Source organism: Salvelinus alpinus, chromosome 7 (assembly GCF_045679555.1).
Source record: "Salvelinus alpinus chromosome 7, SLU_Salpinus.1, whole genome shotgun sequence".
In the NCBI taxonomy this organism is placed as follows: Eukaryota; Metazoa; Chordata; class Actinopteri; order Salmoniformes; family Salmonidae; genus Salvelinus; species Salvelinus alpinus.
Window position 1 is genome coordinate 45,936,555 of NC_092092.1, and position 23,434 is coordinate 45,959,988.

General features: G+C 40.5%; 1 protein-coding gene across 2 annotated transcripts in view; it reads left to right on the forward strand.

Annotated features, from left to right (window-relative positions):
- LOC139581088 (glycine receptor subunit alpha-4-like) overlaps nucleotides 1-23,434 on the forward strand; it is a 95,099-nt gene that overhangs the window by 22,373 nt on the left and 49,292 nt on the right. The window lies entirely within an intron of this gene.

The window sequence follows — 23,434 nt, forward strand, 5'->3', positions numbered from 1 at the left end:
AGTGAAAACACGGGCGTAAAAGACAACATTAACCCAAACATCTGCTGTAAATATTGCTTATGTGTCACCCCCTGACCGTAGATTGCTTTGTATGTTTTTATTTTTAGTTTGGTCAGGGTGTGATGTGGGTGGGTATTCTATGTTGTAGGTCTAGGTTTTCTGTTTCTATGTGTTTGGCCTGGTATGGTTCTCAATCAGAGGCAGCTGTCTATCGTTGTCTCTGATTGAGAGCCATACTTAGGTAGCCTGTTTTCCCACTTGTGTTTGTGGGTGGTTATTTTCTGGTTAGTGTTTGTTGCACCTGTCAGAACTGTTCGTTGGTCGTTTTGTTATTTTTGTTTGTGTATTCATTTTTGATTAAAAGTATTATGGATACGTACCACGCTGCACTTTGGTCCTCCTCTCCTTCTCCCGATGACTTTCGTTACAGTATGAAGAGAAAACACACAAAATAAGCATGTTAGCCTAACAACAAAAGATGTCGCCTACTTGCTTAATCAATTATCAGATCCGATCTAATGCACTATGGATGAGAAAATAGAACAACAGAGTAGATATTCTTGTAGTGTTCAAATGCAGATGGTAAACACCAGATGGAGTATACAGTCGTGGCCAAAAGTTTTGAGAATGACACAAATATAACTTTTCACAAAGTCTGCTGCCTCAGTTTGTATGATGGCAATTTGCATATAGTCCAGAATGTTATGAAGAGTGATCAGATGAATTGCAATTAATTGCAAAGTCCCTCTTTGCCATGCAAATGAACTGAATCCCAAAAAACATTTCCACTGCATTTCAGCCCTGACACAAAAGGACCAGCTGACATCATGTCAGTGATTCTCTCATTAACACAGGTGTGAGTGTTGATGAGGACAAGGCTGGAGATCACTCTGTCATGCTGATTGAGTTCGAATAACAGACTGGAAGCTTCAAAAGGAGGGTGGTGCTTGGAATCATTGTTCTTCCTCTGTCAGCCATGGTTACCTGCAAGGAAACACGTGCCGTCATCATTGCTTTGCACAAAAAGGGCTTCACAGGCAAGGATATTGATTGCACCTAAATCAACCATTTATCGGATCATCAAGAACTTCAAGGAGAGCGGTTCAATTGTTGTGAAGAAGGCTTCAGGGTGCCCAAAAAGTCCAGCAAGCGCCAGGACCGTCTCCTAAAGTTGATTCAGCTGCGGGATTGGGGCACCACCAGTACAGAGCTTGCTCAGGAATGGCAGCAGGCAGGTGTGAGTGCATCTGCATGCACAGTGACGCGAAGACTTTTGGAGGATGGCCTGGCGCCAAGAAGGGCAGCAAAGAAGCCACTTCTCTCCAGGAAAAACATCAGGGACAGACTGATATTCTGCAAAAGGTATAGGATTTGGACAGCTGAGGACTTTTCTCTGATGGCATCCGGAAAAAAGCTTGTCCGGAGAAGTCAAGGTGAGCGCTACCATCAGTCCTGTGTCATGCCAACAGTAAAGCATCCTGAGACCATTCATGTGTGGGGTTGATCCTCAGCCAAGGGAGTGGGCTCACTCACAATTTTGCCTAAGAACACAGCCATGAATAAAGAATGGTACCAACACATCCTCCGAGAGCAACTTCTCCCAACCATCCAGGAACAGCTTGGTGACGAACAATGCCTTTTCCAGCATGATGGAGCACCTTGCCATAAGGCAAAAGTGATAACTAAGTGGCTCGGCGAACAAAGCATGAATATTTTGGGTCCATGAGGCGGGTGGACAAACAAAAAACCCACAAATTCTGACAAACTCCAAGCATTGATTATGCAAGAATGGTCTGCCATCAGTCAGGATTTGGCCCAGAAGTTAATTGACAGCATGCCAGGGTGGATTGCAGAGGTCTTGAAAAAGAAGGGTCAACACTGCAAATATTGACTCTTTGCATCAACTTCATGTAATTGTCAGTAAGAGCCTTTGACACTTATGACATGCTTGTAATTATACTTCAGTATTCCATAGTAACATCTGACAAAAATATCTAAAGACACTGAAGCAGCAAACTTTGTGGAAATTAATATTTGTGTCATTCTCAAAACCTTCGGCCACGACTATACAAGCGGCAGGTAGTCTAGGGTAGTCTAGGGGGCGGCAGGTAGCCTAGCATTGTGCCAGTAACTGGAAAGGTTGCCGTTTCAAAGAGTTGGCAAGGTGGGCAAAAAATCTGCCGTTCTGCCCTTGAGCAAGGCAGTTAATGTGTGTATAGGGCTGACCAATCATTGTGCTCCTGACGTATATCCGGCCCTAAACAGACACATCAAAGCTATCTTTCACAGCCAGCAAAATCCCTCTCGATCAGAGAGCGACACTGACAGAAGGCAAAACGTGCTGATTTCAGATCTCTGAGACGTGTGGGAAGGTGTGTTGAATACGTAGAGGACAGGAAGACAGGCGAGACAGGAGATATCTGAAAACTGAGGGCTGAGCAGAGCTGACTGTATATCAGGTGTGCGTTCTGAATGGCACCCTATTGCCTATATAGTGCACTTTAAAAGTAGTGCACTGTCGGTTGTCGGGAATAGGGTGCCATTTGGGACGCAATCCTGCTAGAAGCCTTCAAACCCTGCTGTCGTGATCCACAGGGTAGAGTTCAATCCAGTTGTAAACATTGAGTAATTTCTGTTTAAGACAAATCGTCTTGAAAATCTTCTACAAGACATAAAACATAGCTGTCTAGCAATGACCAACAACCAACTTGACAGAGCTTGAATAATTTAAAGAATAATGGGCAAATATTGTACAATCCAGATGTACAAATGTCTTAGAGACTTACCCAGGAAGACTCACAGCTGTAATCGCAGCCAAAGGTGATTCTAGCTTGTCTTGACTCAGGGAGTTGAATACTTATCTAACCTCTTAAATGTAATGGCAAAATGTAGATTTCCGCCTAAATAGACATAGCCAAAAGTAACTGCTATTCATGTGTAATTACATGATTCTTACATGCCAAAACTTGGTATATTTGGAAAGACGACATCTGGGAGATTGAGGAAATGATCAGAATATATGAGTTATAGTTCAGAATACACAAGATCAAGCATACACAAAAAACATTTATATACCATGGGTATAATAATAATTAGGCAAAGACTCAGCTTTATGCAAAAGGTTAGTACAGTTTAATCACGAGAACGTTCTAAAGTCCATTATACAAACACAGTCTTTATAACACACACAAAAACAAGTTCAAATCTTAAGCTACGCCTTGCTCAGACAGTCAGTGTTTTTCCACGACACAGATACATTGTTTCTTTAATCTGCAACATGTTTCATGCTTACATACTAAAAAGGAACAAAAGGTCCTTGTTCTAATTCTAACTAAAACTACACACATCAGATTATATTTTTATGATTCTAATACATTTCATACAATTATATGGTTTCAGGGTGGAATATTTTAGTCATTACCCATAAGCATATAATTCCCTTATCACCTGGTTTACGGATTGGTACCACTACTGCCTGGTAGTTTCCCCTTCTCCCACATTCTGTTGTACAACACCAATACCTTACCCAGTGCTTCATCACTAAGATGGGCCAACATAACATAGCACACCTCATCTTTCCCAGGTGAAGTTAACCTCTAATTTCTCCCAAACCCGGATCCGGGAGCACCCCCCACAGTAAAAAAGCTGACTAGCATAGCCTAGCATAGCGTCACAAGTAAATACTAGCATCTAAATATCATTAAATCACAAGTCCAAGACACCAGATGAAAGATACACATCTTGTGAATCCAGCCATCATTTCTGATTTTTAAAATGTTTTACAGGGAAGACACAATATGTAAATCTATTAGCTAACCACGTTAGCAAAAGACACCACTTTTTTTACTCCACCAGTTTTTTACTCCATCAGTAGCTATCACTAATTCGACCAAATAAAGATATAAATAGCCACTAACCAAGAAACAACTTCATAAGATGACAGTCTGATAACATATTTATTGTATAGCATATGTTTTTTTAGAAAAATGTGCATATTTCAGGTATAAATCACAGTTCTACATTGCAGCTGCAATCTGAAATAGTGCCGAAGCTGCCAGAATAATTACAGAGACCAACGTCAAATACCTAATTACTCATCTTAAAACATTTCTGAAAAATACACAGCGTACTGTCATGTTTTGTCTTTGATCATCATGTCTTGTCCCTGTGCTTCCCTCTGCTGGTCTTATTAGGTTATTTCCCTCTTTCTATCCCTCTCTCTCCTCCTCCCTCTCTCCCTCTCCCGCTCTCTCTCTCTATCGTTCCGTTCCTGCTCCCCGCTGTTTCTCATTCTCCTAACGACCTCATTTACTCTTTCACACCTGTCCCCTATTTTGCCCTCTGATTAGAGTCCCTATTTCTCCCTCTGTTTTCCGCTTCTGTCCTTGTCGGATTCTTGTTTGTTGTTTGCTGTTCTGTGTCCTTGTTCCGCCCTGTCGTGTTTTTGCCTTCTTCAGATGCTGCGTGTGAGCAGGTGTCTATGTCAGCTACGGCCTGAGCCTTCCTGAAGCGACCTGCAGTCTGTGGTCGCGTCTCCAGTCGTTCCTCTCTACTGACGAGAGGATTTCAGTTTCCTGTTTTGGATTTACCTTTGATAATATCCAGGAGAATCATTGTTTGTTTAATACTGGAATAAAGACTCTGTTTCTATTACGTCGCTTTTGGGTCCTCATTCACCAGCATAACACGTACAGCAAATGAAAGCCCAACATCTTGTGAATCCAGCCAATATGTCAGATTTTTTAAGTGTTTTACAGCGAAAACACAATATAGCATTATATTAGCTTAGCACAATAGCCAGAAACACAAGCAATTTACCAGCAGCACAGGTTAGCGATCGTAACAATACAGCAAAAGATATATAATTTTTGACTAACCTTGATATACTTCGTCAGATGACAGTCCTGTAACATCCTATTACACAATGCATATAGGTTTTTTTCGAAAATGTGCATATTTAGCAGCACAAATCGTGGTTATACAATGTGATCAGTGGCAACAGGTCATGCATTCTGGCCGGCGCCATCTTGGAAAGGCACCTAAGTTTACGATTATTTATCGATTAGATTGACTAAAAAATACAGGTTGGACAGCAAATGAAAGATGCATTAGTTATTAATGCAACCGCTGAGTTAGATTTTTTTAAATTAACGTTACTAGACATAGTAACGTTAATGTACCTCATACCGCATGCCGCATGCCGTGTGGTAGCAGAGAGAACAGGCGTTACAGCCAGACTAGTGCCGCAATAATGGCGGACAAATCCGTTTACATTTTTCCACATAAATACGGAATAACATCATAAATAGCTCTTACTTTTGGACGAGCTTCCATCAGAATCTTGGGCATGGTGTCCTTTGTCCAAAAGAATCGTTGCTTGGTTGTAAAACGTCGTCTTCAACTTCGGAATTAGCAGCTAACAATAGCTATGTGGCCACAACATGCCCAAATCCCCAAAACGCAATACTAAGGAAATTCCGAAAATAGCAATATACTCGCATAAACTGATATAACTCGGTTTAAAATAACTTCGTTATGATGTTTCTAACACCTATATCGAATTAAATTACAGACGGATATAGCTAAGGCCGATAACTGAGGGTTTCAAAATGCCATTCTGAGGTCTTGCTTTGCGCAATGACGAACGACGAAAAGAGAGCTCCCTTCGTTCCTTGGCCTTTTATAAGCTCTGAGAACTACGTAGACACTCCATTCCACTTCTCATTGGTTACTGACATCCAGGGGAAGGCGGGTGCAGTTCATGTCGACCCATAGGATACATACAGAGCTTTAAACTGATCTGAGAACAGAGCCTCGTTTTCAGACCTTCGCAGTTCCTGTCATGAATTTCGCTGCAGAAAGAGTTCTGGTTCACCCACAGACATAATTCAAACGGTTTTAGAAACTAGAGATTGTTTTCTATCCAATAGTAATAATAATATGCATATTGTACGAGCAAGAATTGAGTACGAGGCAGTTTAATTTGGGAACGATAAATGTCCAAGTTGAAACAGCACCCCCTGTAGTGTTTAACCCAGCCTTACCTATTGCCATTTTCACTTCTGCCATGGTGCATTCAACGCATCATTTACATCGTCCTTCCTATCCAGCACTCCAGGATGTTTCTCTCTCGTTCTCTCTCTCCCCCTTTGCCCCTCCTCTGACAAATGTTCAGAGCTATGTACTTGGACAAACTCTTTAGCCATCATCTCTGCCTTCTCCTCACCTGTTACTGCCACATCCTTCCCACTCGTCAACACTGGATCATCCCACTACCTTCTGACCCTACTCATCCTCTTAATCATCCCCCACACTTCTCTCACAGATATCGCCCTTCCAATGGTGTCACTAATCAACGCCAATATGACCTCTTTGCCTGACGGATAGTTCTCCTCACCAGGGCCTGGGTCTGCTTATATTGAATCAGATGTTGGAAGTTATGCCCCGACCAATGCTGTTCTCACCCAGTTATTCATACTATCCATATCCCCTCTCCTATCCACCCGAGCCATCACCTGCTCACTCAGCTCCTGAAACTGATCCCACTTTGCCCTTCCCAACACCTACCTTCCTACCTCATCCACTGACACCTCCTCCTCCTTTCGGCCTACTGTGCATACTATGTGGTAATGATCACTCCCTACTGTCGACTCCTCCCATACCTACCACTCACAGATTCCTGCCATCGCACTAGATACCAGAGTGAGGTCCAAGGCAGACTCTTTCCCTGTGGCTACATCAATCCTGGTCCCTCGGCCATCATTCAGGCACACCAGATCTTTCATTTCTATCAGATTTTCCATCACTTTGCCATTTCAATCTATTATAGTACTTCACTACCACTATCACACATCCTCTCAACCACACCTCCACCACCACATATTCCTGTTCAATACCTTTGCCTAGCATCCTGTAGGGAAGTCTTTGCTTTATGAAGGTGGCACACCCCCCTCCCCCTACATCTCTGTCCCTACGAACCACCACATATCCCTGTATGATAAACTCCAAAATCGGTTTGAGCCATGTTTTCTGCACACAAATCCTATCAGGCTTAGCTGGCATATCTACAATGAACTGCTTGAACTCCTGCCCATTAGCCAACAGGCTTCGAGCATTCCATTGTAGTACTACCACCATAACTACGATCCTGTAATACATGACTCCACCCTCGGCTGATTGAGGTAATCTGGAACCTCTTCCCATGTCAACCCTGTCATACTCAGATGTCTCCCAGCAGCTTTCACTATTAGCTTAATCCTCTCTGTTGTAGACTCTATTTTAGCAGTGCTATTGATAGCTCCTGCTATGAACGTCACCAGCTTTCTGAAGAAAGCTTTGTTATTATTTGTTTCTGGCCATTTTGAGCCTGTAATCGAACCCATAAATGCTGATGCTCCAGATACTCAACTAGTCTAAAGAAGGCCAGTTTTATTGCTTCTTTAATCAATACAACAGTTTTCAGCTGTGCTAACATAATTGCAAAAGGGTTTTCTAATGATCAATTAGACTTTTAAAATGATCAACTTGGATTAGCTAGCACAACGTGCCATTGGAACACAGGAGTGATGATTGCTGATAATGGGCCTCTGTACACCTATGTAGATATTCCATTCAAAATCAGCCATTTCCAGCTACAATAGTCATTTACAACATTAACAGCATCTACACTATATTTCTGATCTATGTTATTTTAATGGACAAAAAAATGTGCTTCTCTTTCAAAAACAAGGACATTTCTAAGTGACCCCAAACTTTTGAACAGTATTGTACAAGTAGGTAGAGTTAAAGTGATAGATAGATAATTAAGAGAGAGTAGCAGCAGAGTAAAATAGGGGGGTGGGCAACGCAAATAGTCTGGGTAGCCATTTGATTAGCTGTTCAGGAGTCTTATGGCTTGGGGGTAGAAGCTGTTAAGAAGCCTTTTGGACCCAGACTTGGTGCTCCGGTACCGCATGCCGTGTGGTAGCAGAGAGAACAGTCTATGACTAGGGTGGCTAGAGTCTTTGACAATTTTTAGGGCCTTCCTCTGACACTGCCTGGTATAGAGGTCCTGGATGACAGGAAGCTTGGCTCCAGTGATATACTGGGCCGTAGTCACTACCCTCTGTAGTGCCTTGCGGTCAGAAGCTGAGCAGTTGCCATGCCCGGCAGTGATGCAATCAATCAGGATGCTCTCAATGGTGCAACTGTTGAACTTTTTGAGGATCTGAGGCCCCATGCCAAATCTTTTCAGTCCCCTGAGGGGAAATTTGCTTTGTCGTGCCCTCTTCACGACTGTCTTGGTGTGTTTGGACCATGATAGGTTGTTGGTGATGTGGACACCAAGGAACTTGAAGCTCTCAACCTGCTACACTACAGCCTGTCGATGAGAATGGGGACGTGTTCAGTCCTCCTTTCCTGTAGTCCACAATCATCTCCTTTGTCTTGATCACGTTGGGGGAGAGGTTGTTATCCTGGCACCACATGGCCAGATCTCTGACCTCCTCCCTATAGGCTGTCTCATCGTTGTCGGGAAACTTAATGATGGGGTTGTAAGGCAACAAAATAGGAAAATAGGAAAATGCCAAGGGGGGTGAATACAGTGGTTCCTCCTTTAAAGTTGCGAGCTTTCACTGTGGGACTTAGAGGTACCCAGTGTCACGGCTTCATTGCTCCAGACCACCACAAGGGGGAGTTAGAGCACTCATTATGCATTTGGGTCCCAAGGTTTTTATATGACCAATCATATCGAGTGGTTCCAATGACACATTTTGACACGAGTCACCTTGTGGCGTTCTTCAACAAAATGGATGAGTAAACATTACGGTGGAACCAGATGTAAGTTGTTATAATGTCATAACGAGTCAAGCAAAACATTTACAATTGAGAGGAATATGTTAGTTAATGTTAGACTATTTCTGGTCTAGCGATCGATGACGAACAAGCTCGCTGCCCTGACTTACATAATTACAAAGAGGAGATTCTCCTGATTAAAATTGGTGTCCGTGTAACAATTTTGCTTCCGTCCCTCTCCTCGCCCCTACCTGGGCTCGAACCAGGGACCCTCTGCACGCATAGACAACAGCCACCCTTGAAGCATTGTTACCCATCGCTCCACAAAAGCCGCAGAGCAAGGGGAACAACTTCTTCAAGGTCTCAGAACGGGTGACGTCACTGATTGAAACACTATTAGCATGCATCCTGCTAACTAGCTAGCCATTTCACACCGGTTACACCCGACTTGAAAAAAATCTAAATATACACATTGCGAGATATTTGGCGAAATAGACAGACATGCTTATATTTCCCCTATAGAAAACAATGGGAAGACCGCAGAGTTCCAATATTATTATTGTTGTTTACATTTTGTTGTTTACATTTTAACTATAAAACAACGTGAGCAGGTATCATTGCCAACAATAGCAAAGCAGTCATTGTGACGTTGAACAATAAGCTGTGAATAGAACATTCGGAAGGCGAGTTGGTGCTACAGTGGTGAATAGAATAGGAACTGGCAGGGTGAAAAATGCACTAAAATAAGGCCTGTTTTTTTTCGATTTTTTCAAAGTGACGGCAAGCAGCTGGGAAATGTGGTCAAATTATGAAACTGGACTCCACGGTGGATGCAATGAACAAGTTTTTATCAAAAAATAGCGTTAAAAAATTCATGTCTCCAGCCTACTATCTACACAGATTTCAGTGCACTCTCGTCTGAGTGTACCAGAACGCAGAATAATTACTTTACGAGCGCTCAACACCCGTTGAATATGGCCGGTGTCAGTAAACATCAGGAAAAAAGCGTAATTAAATTGTTTCCAGCAGCACATTTACGGTCACCAAGGCTCTGGTTAACACGAAAACTGCCTTACCAGCTCTGCTAGGGCGAGTAAAATGATCAGAGTGGTCTCATTTGTGTCTGGAAGTAGCTAGCCAACGTTAGCTTGGGTGCTTGACTGCCAGAACCCTCAAATCAACCATACTCCTTGGCCCGAACGTTCAGTGTGCACTCCGAGAGCGAAACGGTCTGAATTTACAAATTGACAATTCTCTCTGAATGGAAACACCATAATATTGTTTCTTAAAATCAATCCCATATACTAGGTTATTACAAAAAAGGTTTTAAACTCTCTGGTAATGCCAATACAGAATACTATCAAATGCTTCTCAAAGATGCCCTCTGGTGGTCAAACTAGCAATAACTTACAGTAACAGAAGAAATGGATGAGAATTATATGACGTGCCACAGAATGGGTGTACCACAGTATGACGCAACTTTTAAAGGAGGAACCACTGTACTTTCACAAGGCACTGTACAAACATATACACACTTTTTTTTAGAATATACCTTTATTATTCCCTGCAAGCCCTACCACCCTTCCCCCAATTGGACTAAACTAATAAACAACAACACTTAGGCTTCTACCTTCAGTTTATACATATTATACACATTTTACAGACACAATATATTTTACAATAGTTATATTTTGTTTGTTTGTAGTCCTTCTATTTCTGATGTCAATCCAGTTTGATTTCTATTTGTAACTGTGCTATTTCACAAAACGTCTGAACCTACTGTATATACCTTTTACTGACCCCGTATGTTTTACATTGGTTATCTTGTTGTTATTAGTCCCACCCTTCAGCTCCATTCAACCTCTCCCATCTATCTCTTAACACCATCCATTTAGAATTTCTATTTGCTATATATTTTTCAACTGTGCTGTGATGCTTCACAAAAGTACTGAACCTTTCTATTCTCAAAGCTTCTACAGATTGTAAATTAAAGATATACTTTTTTTCTAAAATAATTATTATATTATTGATTGATTGACTATGACTTTTCAAATCACCAAGTCTTGCTATCTGCAGCGTTAGTTCCAGGTAAATGTTGCAATTTTACAGCCATTCCTGGCCCTGTGACCAAAAACGAGCTACGTATGGACAGTACCAAAATAAATGATCTAATGACTTTGCCTCCTCGCAGCAAAATCTTCAGAGCTGTGAAGATTGTATCACCCATATATACCCAAACATTCTACTGGTTGCAAGAATTCTTTTGCATAATATTTTAAATAGAAAAATTCAAAGTTTTGAATCCGGCGTTCTTTTCCGTGTCAGTTCATAAACCATGTGCCATGGAATCGGTACATCGAAAATCTCTTCCCAACTATTTTGCAATTTATATGGCACAGCTGTCAAATTTTTGGTCCTTAAATGAAATTGGTATATGTTTTTATTAATCAAAATTTTATTTAACCATAATGCAGGGCCGACAGACACGTTCCTTACTCCCCCCCCCTTCTTCTTGCCTCTTCCATTTTTGTTGTAATGCTGCAATTAGTTGTTTGTAATTTTGGGTAGAGTAGACATTTCCATATGTCTGTGTTAGCTGTATGTGTGACATACAGTGGGGAGAACACGTATTTGATACACTGCCGATTTTGCAGGTTTTCCTACTTACAAAGCATGTATAGGTCTGTAATTTTTATCATAGGTACACTTCAACTGTGAGAGACGGAATCTAAAACAAAATTCCAGAAAATCACATTGTATGATTTTTAAGTAATTCATTTGCATTTTTTTGCATGACATAAGTATTTGATCACCTACCAACCAGTAAGAATTCCGGCTCTCACAGACCTGTTAGTTTTTCTTTAAGAAGCCCTCCTGTTCTCCACTCATTACCTGTATTAACTGCACCTGTTTGAACTCGTTACCTGTATAAAAGACACCTGTCCACACACTCAATCAAACAGACTCCAACCTCTCCACAATGGCCAAGACCAGAGAGCTGTGTAAGGACATCAGGGATAAAATTGTAGACCTGCACAAGGCTGGGATGGGCTACAGGACAATAGGCAAGCAGCTTGGTGAGAAGGCAACAACTGTTGGTGCAATTATTAGAAAATGGAAGAAGTTCAAGATGACGGTCAATCACCCTCGGTCTGGGGCTCCATGCAAGATCTCACCTCATGGGGCATCAATGAGGAAGGTGAGGGATCAGCCCAGAACTACACGGCAGGACCTGGTCAATGACCTGAAGAGAGCTGGGACCACAGTCTCAAAGAAAACCATTAGTAACACACTACGCCGTCATGGATTAAAATCCTGCAGCGCACGCAAGGTCCCCCTGCTCAAGCCAGCGCATGTCCAGGCCCGTCTGAAGTTTGCCAATGACCATCTGGATGATCCAGAGGAGGAATGGGAGAAGGTCATGTGGTCTGATGAGACAAAAATAGAGCTTTTTGGTCTAAACTCCACTCGCCGTGTTTGGAGGAAGAAGAAGGATGAGTACAACCCCAAGAACACCATCCCAACCGTGAAGCATGGAGGTGGAAACATCATTCTTTGGGGATGCTTTTCTGCAAAGGGGACAGGACGACTGCACCGTATTGAGGGGAAGATGGATGGGGCCATGTATCGCAAGATCTTGGCCAACAACCTCCTTCCCTCAGTAAGAGCATTGAAGATGGGTCGTGGCTGGGTCTTCCAGCATGACAACGACCCGAAACACACAGCCAGGGCAACTAAGGAGTGGCTCCGTAAGAAGCATCTCAAGGTCCTGGAGTGGCCTAGCCAGTCTCCAGACCTGAACCCAATAGAAAATCTTTGGAGGGAGCTGAAAGTCCGTATTGCCCAGCGACAGCCCCGAAACCTGAAGGATCTGGAGAAGGTCTGTATGGAGGAGTGGGCCAAAATCCCTGCTTCAGTGTGTGCAAACCTGGTCAAGAACTACAGGAAACGTATGATCTCTGTAATTGCAAACAAAGGTTTCTGTACCAAATATTAAGTTCTGCTTTTCTGATGTATCAAATAATTATGTCATGCAATAAAATGCAAATGCACTGTAACTCCACCAGTCCTATTTATGATATAATTTTCAAAATTCTACCTTTAAAAAAAAAAACATTTTATCAAAAAAAAATTTTTTTTTAAATCAATTAGTATATTTGAGTTTAACCACAATATTTGTTTTATTATTTGTTCTGTCTTTTCAGGTGGATTAAAAAGAAATTGCAACCAACTTTCTAACGATATTTTGGAGATTATTTTGTTTTCAAATAACCGAAAGTGAGTATGGGGTGAGACATTTTTACTAATTTACAAGAGAACCATTTAGGATTTAAGTATAACTTGTCTGGTTGGCCATCCCAAATAAAGTGGAATATTCTTTGTTCATATAATTTAAAAATCAGGTCACTAGGTGTAGGTAAAACCATAAGCAAATAGGCAAACTGTGATATGACTAAAGAGTTAATCAGGGTGATTTTTCCACAAATAGAAAGGTATTTTCCTTTCTATGGTAGCAAGATCTTATCTATTTTTGCTAACTTTCTATAAACATTTATTGGAGTGGAATCATTTCTTTCTTTCGGGATTTGTTAACTTCTAGTTCCTCCCAAACCCGGATCCAGGAGCACCCCCCACAGTAAAAAAGCTGACTAGCATAGCCTAGCATAGCGTCACAAGTAAATACTAGCATCTAAATATCATTAAATCACAAGTCCAAGACACCAGATGAAAGATACACTTCTTGTGAATCCAGCCATCATTTCTGATTTTTAAAATGTTTTACAGGGAAGACACAATATGTAAATCTATTAGCTAACCACGTTAGCAAAAGACACCACTTTTTTTACTCCACCACTTTTTTACTCCATCAGTAGCTATCACTAATTCGACTAAATAAAGATATATATAGCCACTAACCAAGAAACAACTTCATAAGATGACAGTCTGATAACATATTTATGGTATAGCATATGTTTTTTTAGAAAAATGTGCATTTTTCAGGTATAAATCATAGTTTACCATTGCAGCCACTATCACAAAACTCACCAAAGCGACGAGAATAACTACAGAGAGCAACGTGTTATACCTAATTACTCATCATAAAACATTTCTTAAAAATACACAGCGTACAGCAATTGAAAGACACAGATCTTGTGAATCCAGACAATATTTCAGATTTTCTAAGTGTTTTACAGCGAAAACACAATATATCGTTATATTAGCATACCACATGAGCTAACATCACCCCAGCATTGATTCAAGGCAAAAAGAGCGATAACGTTATCACCACCAAAATATATTAATTTTTTCACTAACCTTCTCAGAATTCTTCAGATGACAGTCCTGTAACATCATATTACACAATGCATATAGAGTTTGTTCGAAAATGTGCATATTTAGCATCACAAATCGTGGTTATGCAATGTAATCTGTCAAAACATGGCAAGCATTCTAAGACGGCGCCATCTTGGAAAGGCACCTAAGTTTACGATTATTTATCGATTAGATTGACTAAAAAAATACAGGTTGGACAGCTAATGAAAGATGCATTAGTTATTAATGCAACCGCTGAGTTAGATTTTTAAAATTAACGTTACTAGACATACAGTGTGCGTTACAGCCAGACTAGTGCCGCAACAATGGCCGACAAATGCGTTTACATTTTTCCACATAAATACGGAATAAAATCATAAATAGCTCTTACTTTTGGACGAGCTTCCATCAGTATCTTGGGCAAGGTGTCCTTTGTCCAAAAGAATCGTTGCTTTGTTGTAAAACGTCCTCTTCAACTTCGGAACTAGCAGCTAACAATAGCTACGTGGCACACACATGTCCAAATCCTCAAAGCGCAATACTACGAAAATTCCGAAAATAGCAATATACTCGCATAAACTGATATAAATCGGTTTAAAATAACTTCGTTATGATGTTTCTAACACTATCGAATTAAATCACAGACGGATATATCTTAGCCCGATAACGAGAGCTTTTGAGCATGCCATTCTGATGTCCTCTCTTGCGCCTTGACGAGCGTCCAAAAGAACGTACATGTCACTGCATGGCGTTTTATAAACTCTGAGAAATACGTAGAGACTCCATTCCACTTCTCATTGGTTACTGACATCCAGGGGAAGGCGGGTGCAGTTCATTTCGATCCATAGGGCACACACAGAGCTTTAAACTGATCTGAGAACAGAGACTATTTTTCTGACCTTCGCATGTCCTGTCATGATTTTCGCTGTAGAAAGAGTTCTGGTTCACCCACAGACATAATTCAAACGGTTTTAGAAACTAGAGATTGTTTTCTATCCAATAGTAATAATAATATGCATATTGTACGAGCAAGAATTGAGTATGAGGCAGTTTAATTTGGAGACGATATTTTCCAAAGTGGAAACAGCACCCCCTGTATTGAGAAAAGGTTAACCGAGTATGTCCACATCCCCGTCAGAGCATTTTATTGGTAAACTACATGGTAATGTAAAAGTTGCATTTTTTTGTGATCCAGTACGTACTATAGAACACTTATCATCATTTGGTTTTAATCCAGAGAGGTTAGCAAAAGTATCTAGATCCTCTATGAGGCTGTGGAGGGATTCTAATTGTGGTTTTAAAAGAAAACATGAATCATCAGCATACAATGACACCTTTGTTTTTAAGCCACGGATTTCTAATCCCTTAATATTATTGTTGGATCTAATTTTAACAGCTAACATTTTGATGGCAATAATAAATAGATATGCCAATAGTGGACAACCTTGTTTTACTCCTCTTGACAGTTTAAAACATTCTGAGATCTAGCCATTATTTACTATTTTAAATCTAGGGTTACTATACATAACTTTAACCCATTTTATAAGAGATTCTTCAAAATTGAAATATTCTAGGTATTTATATAGAAACTCTAGTTGTACTTTATCAAAAGCCTTTTCAAAATCAGCTATGAAAACCAGGCCTGGTTTCCCCGATGTTTCATAGTATTCTATCGTTTATAGTACTTGTCTTAAATTATCTCCAATGTATCATCCATGTAAAAAACCTGTCTGATTCGGTTGAGTAATATCTGACAATACCTTTTAAATTCTATGCGCCAAGCATTTAGCTAGAATATTTGCATCACAACACTGAAGTGCCTCAAATGTTTTAAATGGACTGGATCTTTATATATACCACTTGGATCCTGTTTCAGTAATAATGAGATCAGACCTTGTTGCATGTCCAATAATCTACCGTTTATATAGGAGTGGTTAAAACATGCTAATAATGGTACACTGAGTATATCAAAAAAAAGTTTGGTATACTTCCACTGGTATGCCATCCAGCCCTGGAGTTTTCCCAGCCTTTAACTGCATCAAGAAGATCCTCCTCTGTAATTTGGCCTTCACATGAGTCTTTCTGTACAGATGTTAATTTTACATTACTATTAGGAAAAAATCCAAACAATTAGCTTCGGTTAGTGGAGATGGAGGAGACTGAAACGAAAACATATTCTTAAAGTACTTTACTTCCTCTTTCAAAATATAATTTGGTGAATCATGCATGACTCCATCATTTGTAACAAGTTTCAATAAATAAAAATTGGTAGCATATCTATATTGAAGATAGAAAAAAAAATTGGTGCAATTTCCCAATATCCCATCCAGTTCGCTTTATTTTTATAATATATTACACTGGATCTTTCTTGAATAACTTCCACTATTTCTTTTTGTTTTTCCTCTAACTTATTATGTGCCTCTACGGTACAGTTTTTATTGCTATCTAACTGTACTGTTAGTCCTTCAATTTCCTTTGTTAATATGGACTCTTTTGCTCTGAATTGCTTTTGTTTTATAGATAGGTACTGAATTGCATGGCCTCTAAAGGCACATTTAAAAGTGTCCCATACAATAAAGGGTTCTGCTGTACCTATGTTATGTCGGGAAAATGTCAGTTATAAATTCTTCTGTCCTAGTTATAAACAAGTTATCATCCAGTAGGCTTTGATTACATTTCCAATATCCTCGCCCATGTGGAAATTCTGTAAGAGTAATATATATGCCAATTATGTGATGATCCGACCGCATTCTGTCCCCTATCAACACTTTTTAAACGTTTGGTGCCAGAGAAAATGACATAAGAAAGTAATCAAGATGACTAGCTTGATTAAGCCTCCGCCATGTATATCTCACTAGATCAGGGTATTTTAGCCTCCATATATCCACTAATTCCAATATATCCATGACATTCATGATTTCTTTACGTGCCTGAGGGTGATAGTTTGTAGTGTGATTTCCTTTACGGTCCATAGAGGTATTAAAAACTGTAATAAAATCTCCCACCATAATAATAGAGTCTAATGTTGCTTGTAGAGTTGATAAATTCTGAAATATATTTCAAAGAAGCTTGGATCATCATTATTTGGACCATATAGGTTAATAAGTCATATCTGTTTATTGTCCAAAAACATATTTAAAATAATCCGTCTACCTTCATGATCTGTTTTGGACAATTTTGCATATTTGGATCAAAATGACTATTAATTAATATCATCACCCCTTCTGAATTTCTTTGATCTTGGGAGAAATATATTTCGCCTCCCCAGTCCTTTTTCCTCAAAACTTCATCTAAAAGTGTTGAATGAGTTTCCTGTAATCAATAGATATTATATTCCTTCTCTTTTAGCCAGGAAAATACTGATCGTCTTTTTTTCTTATCTGCTAAGCCATTACAATTATAACTGGCTATACTTATTTCACCACCTACCATAATGAGAGACAAGTTTCAATTCTATTTATCAAAATATATGTTTGTAAACGAACCATTAAAAAGTAACATGATGATTGAGTGTCTATAAAGCTATACCATGATATTTGCATATCTACTAAGTAAACCTCCAATTGGTCCCCACTATTCCACCCACTAAAACCCCTCCTCATCCCGAGTTATAAATATAAATAAATATAAATATACATTTTTAAAATCCTGTTTATCTTATTTTCCATAATTCGCTTTTAATATTTGTAGTAATGTAGGCAATTTATGCAAAGGATTTTTACCTTTTATACCAGTTTCACCATTATCAAAATTACACTATGGCAAGCAATTATTATATTAGCAAACAATTATTGTGAATCATCCTATATTGTCCCTAACATCTTTTACTCCCTCGGAACAGTTGTGGGACACACACACACACACACACACACACACACACACACACACACACACACACACACACACACACACACACACACACACACACACACACACACACACACACACACACACACACACACACACACACACACACACACACACAACCCCTTTCCCCCACAACAACCATAGACTCAGATCCTCAACAGTTGCACCATCCCAGAGCCCAACTCAAGAAAGGTCTTGATTTATGAATGCATATACAGTTGCAGCTGTATGAGAAGGCCTGCAAAACTAAGCAAAGAAATGGGGAGATTTGATTAACCAGTGTGACGTCCTAGATGATGGTGGTCAGATATATCCCCTTCCCCTGAAACACCAACAGCGTGGTCCCTCATAGTGACCATATTCCCAACCATCTCCATGCAGTCAGACCTTTGATTTTGTGCCACCAGGGCCACAATAATATGCCCCCTCTCTGACTGTCCGAGTGTGACCCCCTCCCCATGGGTTACTGCAGCTAGTGTTGCCAGCACTGCCACTGCCTGGGTGGAGGCACTCCACCGGAATCCCCACCAGCTAGGTACAAGGTCGTCAAGGTTCTCATTAGGAGCTTTGAGAATTTCCCATCAGGGGGCTTTGGCTTTGCAGGACCAACCCTGCCAAGCAGGCTCAGAATCTTGAGTGGGCGGTGTTGCTCTAGAAGGTCTCTGACCGCATTTTGGCTGCGTACAGGCCGCTTACAGCAGGCCCATAAAACAGATAGGGACTTCTCCTTAGTATCTAGGTCGTTCAGGTGAATGTCTAGGGCATAGGGTTGTGGACCGTTCCATCAATATAGGACCATAAATAAATAAATTAGATGTATAATTTATTTTAAAACGCTGTTCCACTATGATAGGACAATAAATAAATAAGTATATAATTCATTATACAATGTATATCCCTCATCTGCACAACATTGAAAGCTCTCTCACATCCCCTGCTCACAGAAATACATTGGTTGAGTTCTAATTAGTTATATTTGAAGATAGATAGAAAAGCTATATTTTTTGTTGTTGTGTTATTACAATCCATAACAGTGCTAGAATTGTGTGTTTCATTATTTGCCTCCTCTATGAGAACTTTGTAATTTTTAGAATAGCCATGGAGTAGTATTTGTGTCTCTGAACAACTGGTTATCAATATACAGTTTATCGACCACGAGAGCTACGCGTTTCCCTTTCAATCTATTTTCCTTGAAAATTGGATACAGAACTTTGCGCCGTTCTGCAATTTCCTTTGGGAACTGGTCATTCATTCATATTTTTGTGCCAGCAAGTCTTTTACCCAGACTTTTAACCATTATTTTATCTTTAAAGAAAGCAAATTTGGCAACGATTGGGCGTTCATACCTCTGCCGTCTCTGTCCGAAGTGGTGTACAATTTCAAGTTGGATTTTTTCGATAGCTTCGAGTGGGATCTGAAGCACTGTAAAGGAGGAACTCTCTACCTACAGATTCAGGAACTTCCCCTTCTTTCTCTTGGATACCTGTAAGTACCAGATTCTCTCTCATGGATCTAGTCTGTATGTCATGTAAGGCTTCTCTCAGAACGATGTTTTCCTTTTAAGTTCATTAACTTCGGTTTCAATCTCATTGACTGTCCCTTTTAGCTTGTTTGTGTCTTTCTTCAATGTCGCTCATCTCGAGGCTTGCCTTCAACTCTTTTATATCCTCCTGCAGTCTGTTCACCCAGATAGTTACAGTCTCGTCTCATCGCTGCAACTTCCGTACGGACTCAGGAGAGGCGAAGGTCGAGAGCCGTGCGTCCTCCGAAACACAACCCGACCAAGCCGACCCTATTGATTACACAACAGCTGAAGCTGAAATGTCTGCACAATTTTGAAGAAATTTAAATGACCTGAAGTTGACATTTTTTACATTAACAGCCCAGCAGTGAAAAACACATTTAGAACACATTTAAATTACCTAAAGTTATGCATTTTTGACAGGCACATCCCAGCAGTGATTTTTCCCCCCCTCTGTAAATCTAATCAGTAACTCCCCTCTCACCATTTATGACTTAACTTCTCTTTCACAACTCAGTCACGACTCAACAACAACAACAAAAAATCCTCCCAGGGATATTCCTGTATTTCTGGCCTCTACTTCAGTTTGCGCCTCGATTCATGCACCTTGATTGGAAAGTGAGATAGTGGCAGCAATCCCTTCCCCTTGCACTGTATTTCTATCTGGACTTTCCACTATGCTGTGGTGTGTGGTTTCGCCCCATGCTCACAAAAGATAGATCTGCCCTTTACATCTGACCCATGCACATTTTTGACAATTCCTCGGGTAGAGCATTTTGTCCAGTATTTGATGCTATCACTTTGTTCTTGTGGGGGTGGACTAGGACGGGGAATTGGTGAAGCCTGCTACTGTATAGAGCTCCATCTCTGTCTGTGTCTTGTGTCGCCATAGGCATAGGCATAGCCATCACTATAGTGGAGTGGCGGTGGGTCACATCACTGAAAATGAATGTGCAGGGGTATATTGCAATGTGTTCCAAATCCCATGATCCAATAAGGCTATTGATCAATAGCAAAGGGCTTCCGCTCCAGGCCACGACATACATACAGTGCCATGGAAAGAGAAGGTCCACATAGGTCAATTGACAAAAGACGACATGTTGATTTATTACATTAATAGGTCAGTGGAGACGTAACATGAAATAGGGCTTGTCAAAGGTCTGTCTATGACAAGGTTCTATTTGCTTTTATCGTAGAAATAATGCACATTGTCGACATTTTGATTGATTGTATCAGATGAGCAGTCAGTTGTGCATTGCATCTGTGTACTCTGCGATGGAACCAAATTGCGATGTAACCAAATTGTATTTTTTGCTTGTGAAACGCGCTGGTATATGGACAGATGTACTAACGCAATCTGGCCTGGTTGATAATAATAATAAATATTACATGCCATTTAGCAGATTATTTTATCCAAAGCGACTTACAGTCAAGCGTGCATACAAAATTGCCATGAATGTGGCCTTTGTCTGAGAGCAAAATCTAAAGCTTGAGTGGACATAAAGGATGATTTCACGGCTAAGGGAAATTACTAAGGCCTATTCCAACAGGTGGAGAGACCTGTTTTGTTCAATCTCCCATTATGCTAATGACACTAAAAACCTGGGGTTCCACTGCATTGCTGTATAAATGACTGACTTCCCGTGATGCGTGGCGAATCCAAGGAGTGTCAGGGCCACTATTCCAAATTGATATGCTTTTCGATCACTGGGCTCGCTAATGAAAAGCAATTAGCAGCATATGTTTGCAACTCAGGCACTGAATAAGGGCTGGGTTTAATTGAAACTAATCTAGTGCAGTGAATTGTATGCAGAGGCACTGCCAATCAAGGAGTATACAAAATAATAGCCAGCTCTGTTAGCACAAAAGACTGCCTGTCGTCAGGCAAAATTATTTCAACAGTGCTTGAGTAAAATGGTTTGAGACTTGCATTAAGGTTGGTCCAGAGGCAAGGATGTATTATTTAAGACTGTCAAGCTAATGGTGTCGGCTATAGCTTTAATGTGAGGAAAGAGGGAGTAAAGAAGTATGAGTATTAAACTCCTAGGGGTCCAATGATGCCTATGGAGGGAGAGTGGAGAGAAGAGTTGGCACGGACCCGGACACCCTTCCCCCTTTCTCAAGTTGATATACATTTGAGTTGAGTTGAGTTTATTTTATTTTTTACAGGGACAGTGCACATTAATCAACGTTTCAGTAAAAGGTTTAAGCCAGCCGGCTATTTTTCAACCGCAGTCCCTGGGCAGGTTATTAAAAACAATTACAATATAGACAATCATTGAGCAGTGAGCACACGCAGAGCAACATAGGACAAGCAAGACGTAGCATACAGACAGAGCAACATAGGACAAGCAAGACGTAGCATACAGACAGAGCAACTTAGGACAAGCAAGACGTAGCATACAGACAGAGCAACATAGAACAAAAAAGCAGCAAGACAATGTGCCGTCCAATGCAGTCAAACAGTGATTTTGTTCTACAACGCATTACATTGTTGCACATTTGCTTCCTACGCCCATGAGCAAAATCTTATATTGTAAGCAGAAAGATTTTTCTAATGACATAAGAAACGGATTAATATTTGTGTGTCAAAGAAGCGATGGCTTGACTAACAGGAAAGAGAGACCTCCAAAGACGTTTCCAATAGTTACAGGACTGTCAAATGCTGTTGCTGTGCTGACCGTGCACGCACTCCTCCTGACAGGGCTGACAGAAGTCGACACTGCTTCCTTCTCAAACCACAGACTGTCAGCACATGACATTGTTTCGACACAATATCAACACAGGATGAGCAACTGCCATACACCCTCACCTCCATTATTGAAATGTGAAATATTGGTCCTGTGGTTTTCTGCTAGTAACGAAATATAGCACTCCTTCTGAATTATTACTATGCAATTCCGTCTTTGAGGCTAAACAAAAACTGAGATTCAAGATAGGGAGTTGAATGCACTTTTCCACATTAATAATCATTAGTCGCATGGCACGAAATGCCTAATTCTCGCTGTGCGTTCATCTGTCTCGGTAATTGCTCATGGAAAGAAGCACAAATTAGAAACTAAAACGATTTAATTCTGCATGCAAAATCCAGTGACAACTATGTTTTACGGGGTTATTTTCCCCACCAAAATACATTCTGAACAGCTGTTGAGTTATGACGCAATTCTCCTGTTGTATTTGGCAACAGCACTGTTCAAGGTTGACCCAATCCCACAGTTTTATGACATTCCCAATTGCATTTGAACTGTGGCAGAAATACTGACTTCAACATTTCTTCTTTGTCTGAAACTCAATAATAAACTAACCGCATTATAGGAGTCTGATACACAGAAAATATGTGCCCTTGTTCTGTGAGGGAGGAGGAAGGGGGAGAGGGAAAGAGAGAGATTAGGGAGAGAGAGAAAGAGGTATGTTAGGTATTCTTGGCGACGCTCCGATGTGGATGCAGAGTTCAGACAAGAGGTACGGGGGGCCTGAAAAGATCAGGCTCATTAAATGTCCCAAACGTGCATCTGAATGATTAGGAAGAGGCTATTGGTTTTTTTCTAACAGTGTCCTGCTACTGACAGGCTCCTGCTGCTCTGTCAAGATCCATCACCACTGACATAAAGATACAAGCAATGCAGCTTTGACGGGTGCCACAACCTATAATGTCAGATAGAAGTGGCACAGTTTACATTCAACGTCAGGTAATACAGTGTTCATATTAGGATATTGTCAATTGTCTGAAGAAAAACTCAGTTGTCAGACCTCAGTGTTAGTGTTGTTACTTTGTCTGCTTAATTGTTGTAGTTGGCAGGTTTAACAGGCTTAACAGGAGTACTTTTTTCTACCTTTGCCGGTGCAGGCCAATGTAGGCAAGAATTCTATTAGAAATGCATGAGGGTTGATGGAGAAGTGATGTAAGCCTGAGAGGATGCCACAGCCTTTTCAAGTGCACATGGGTAAAGATTAAACGAT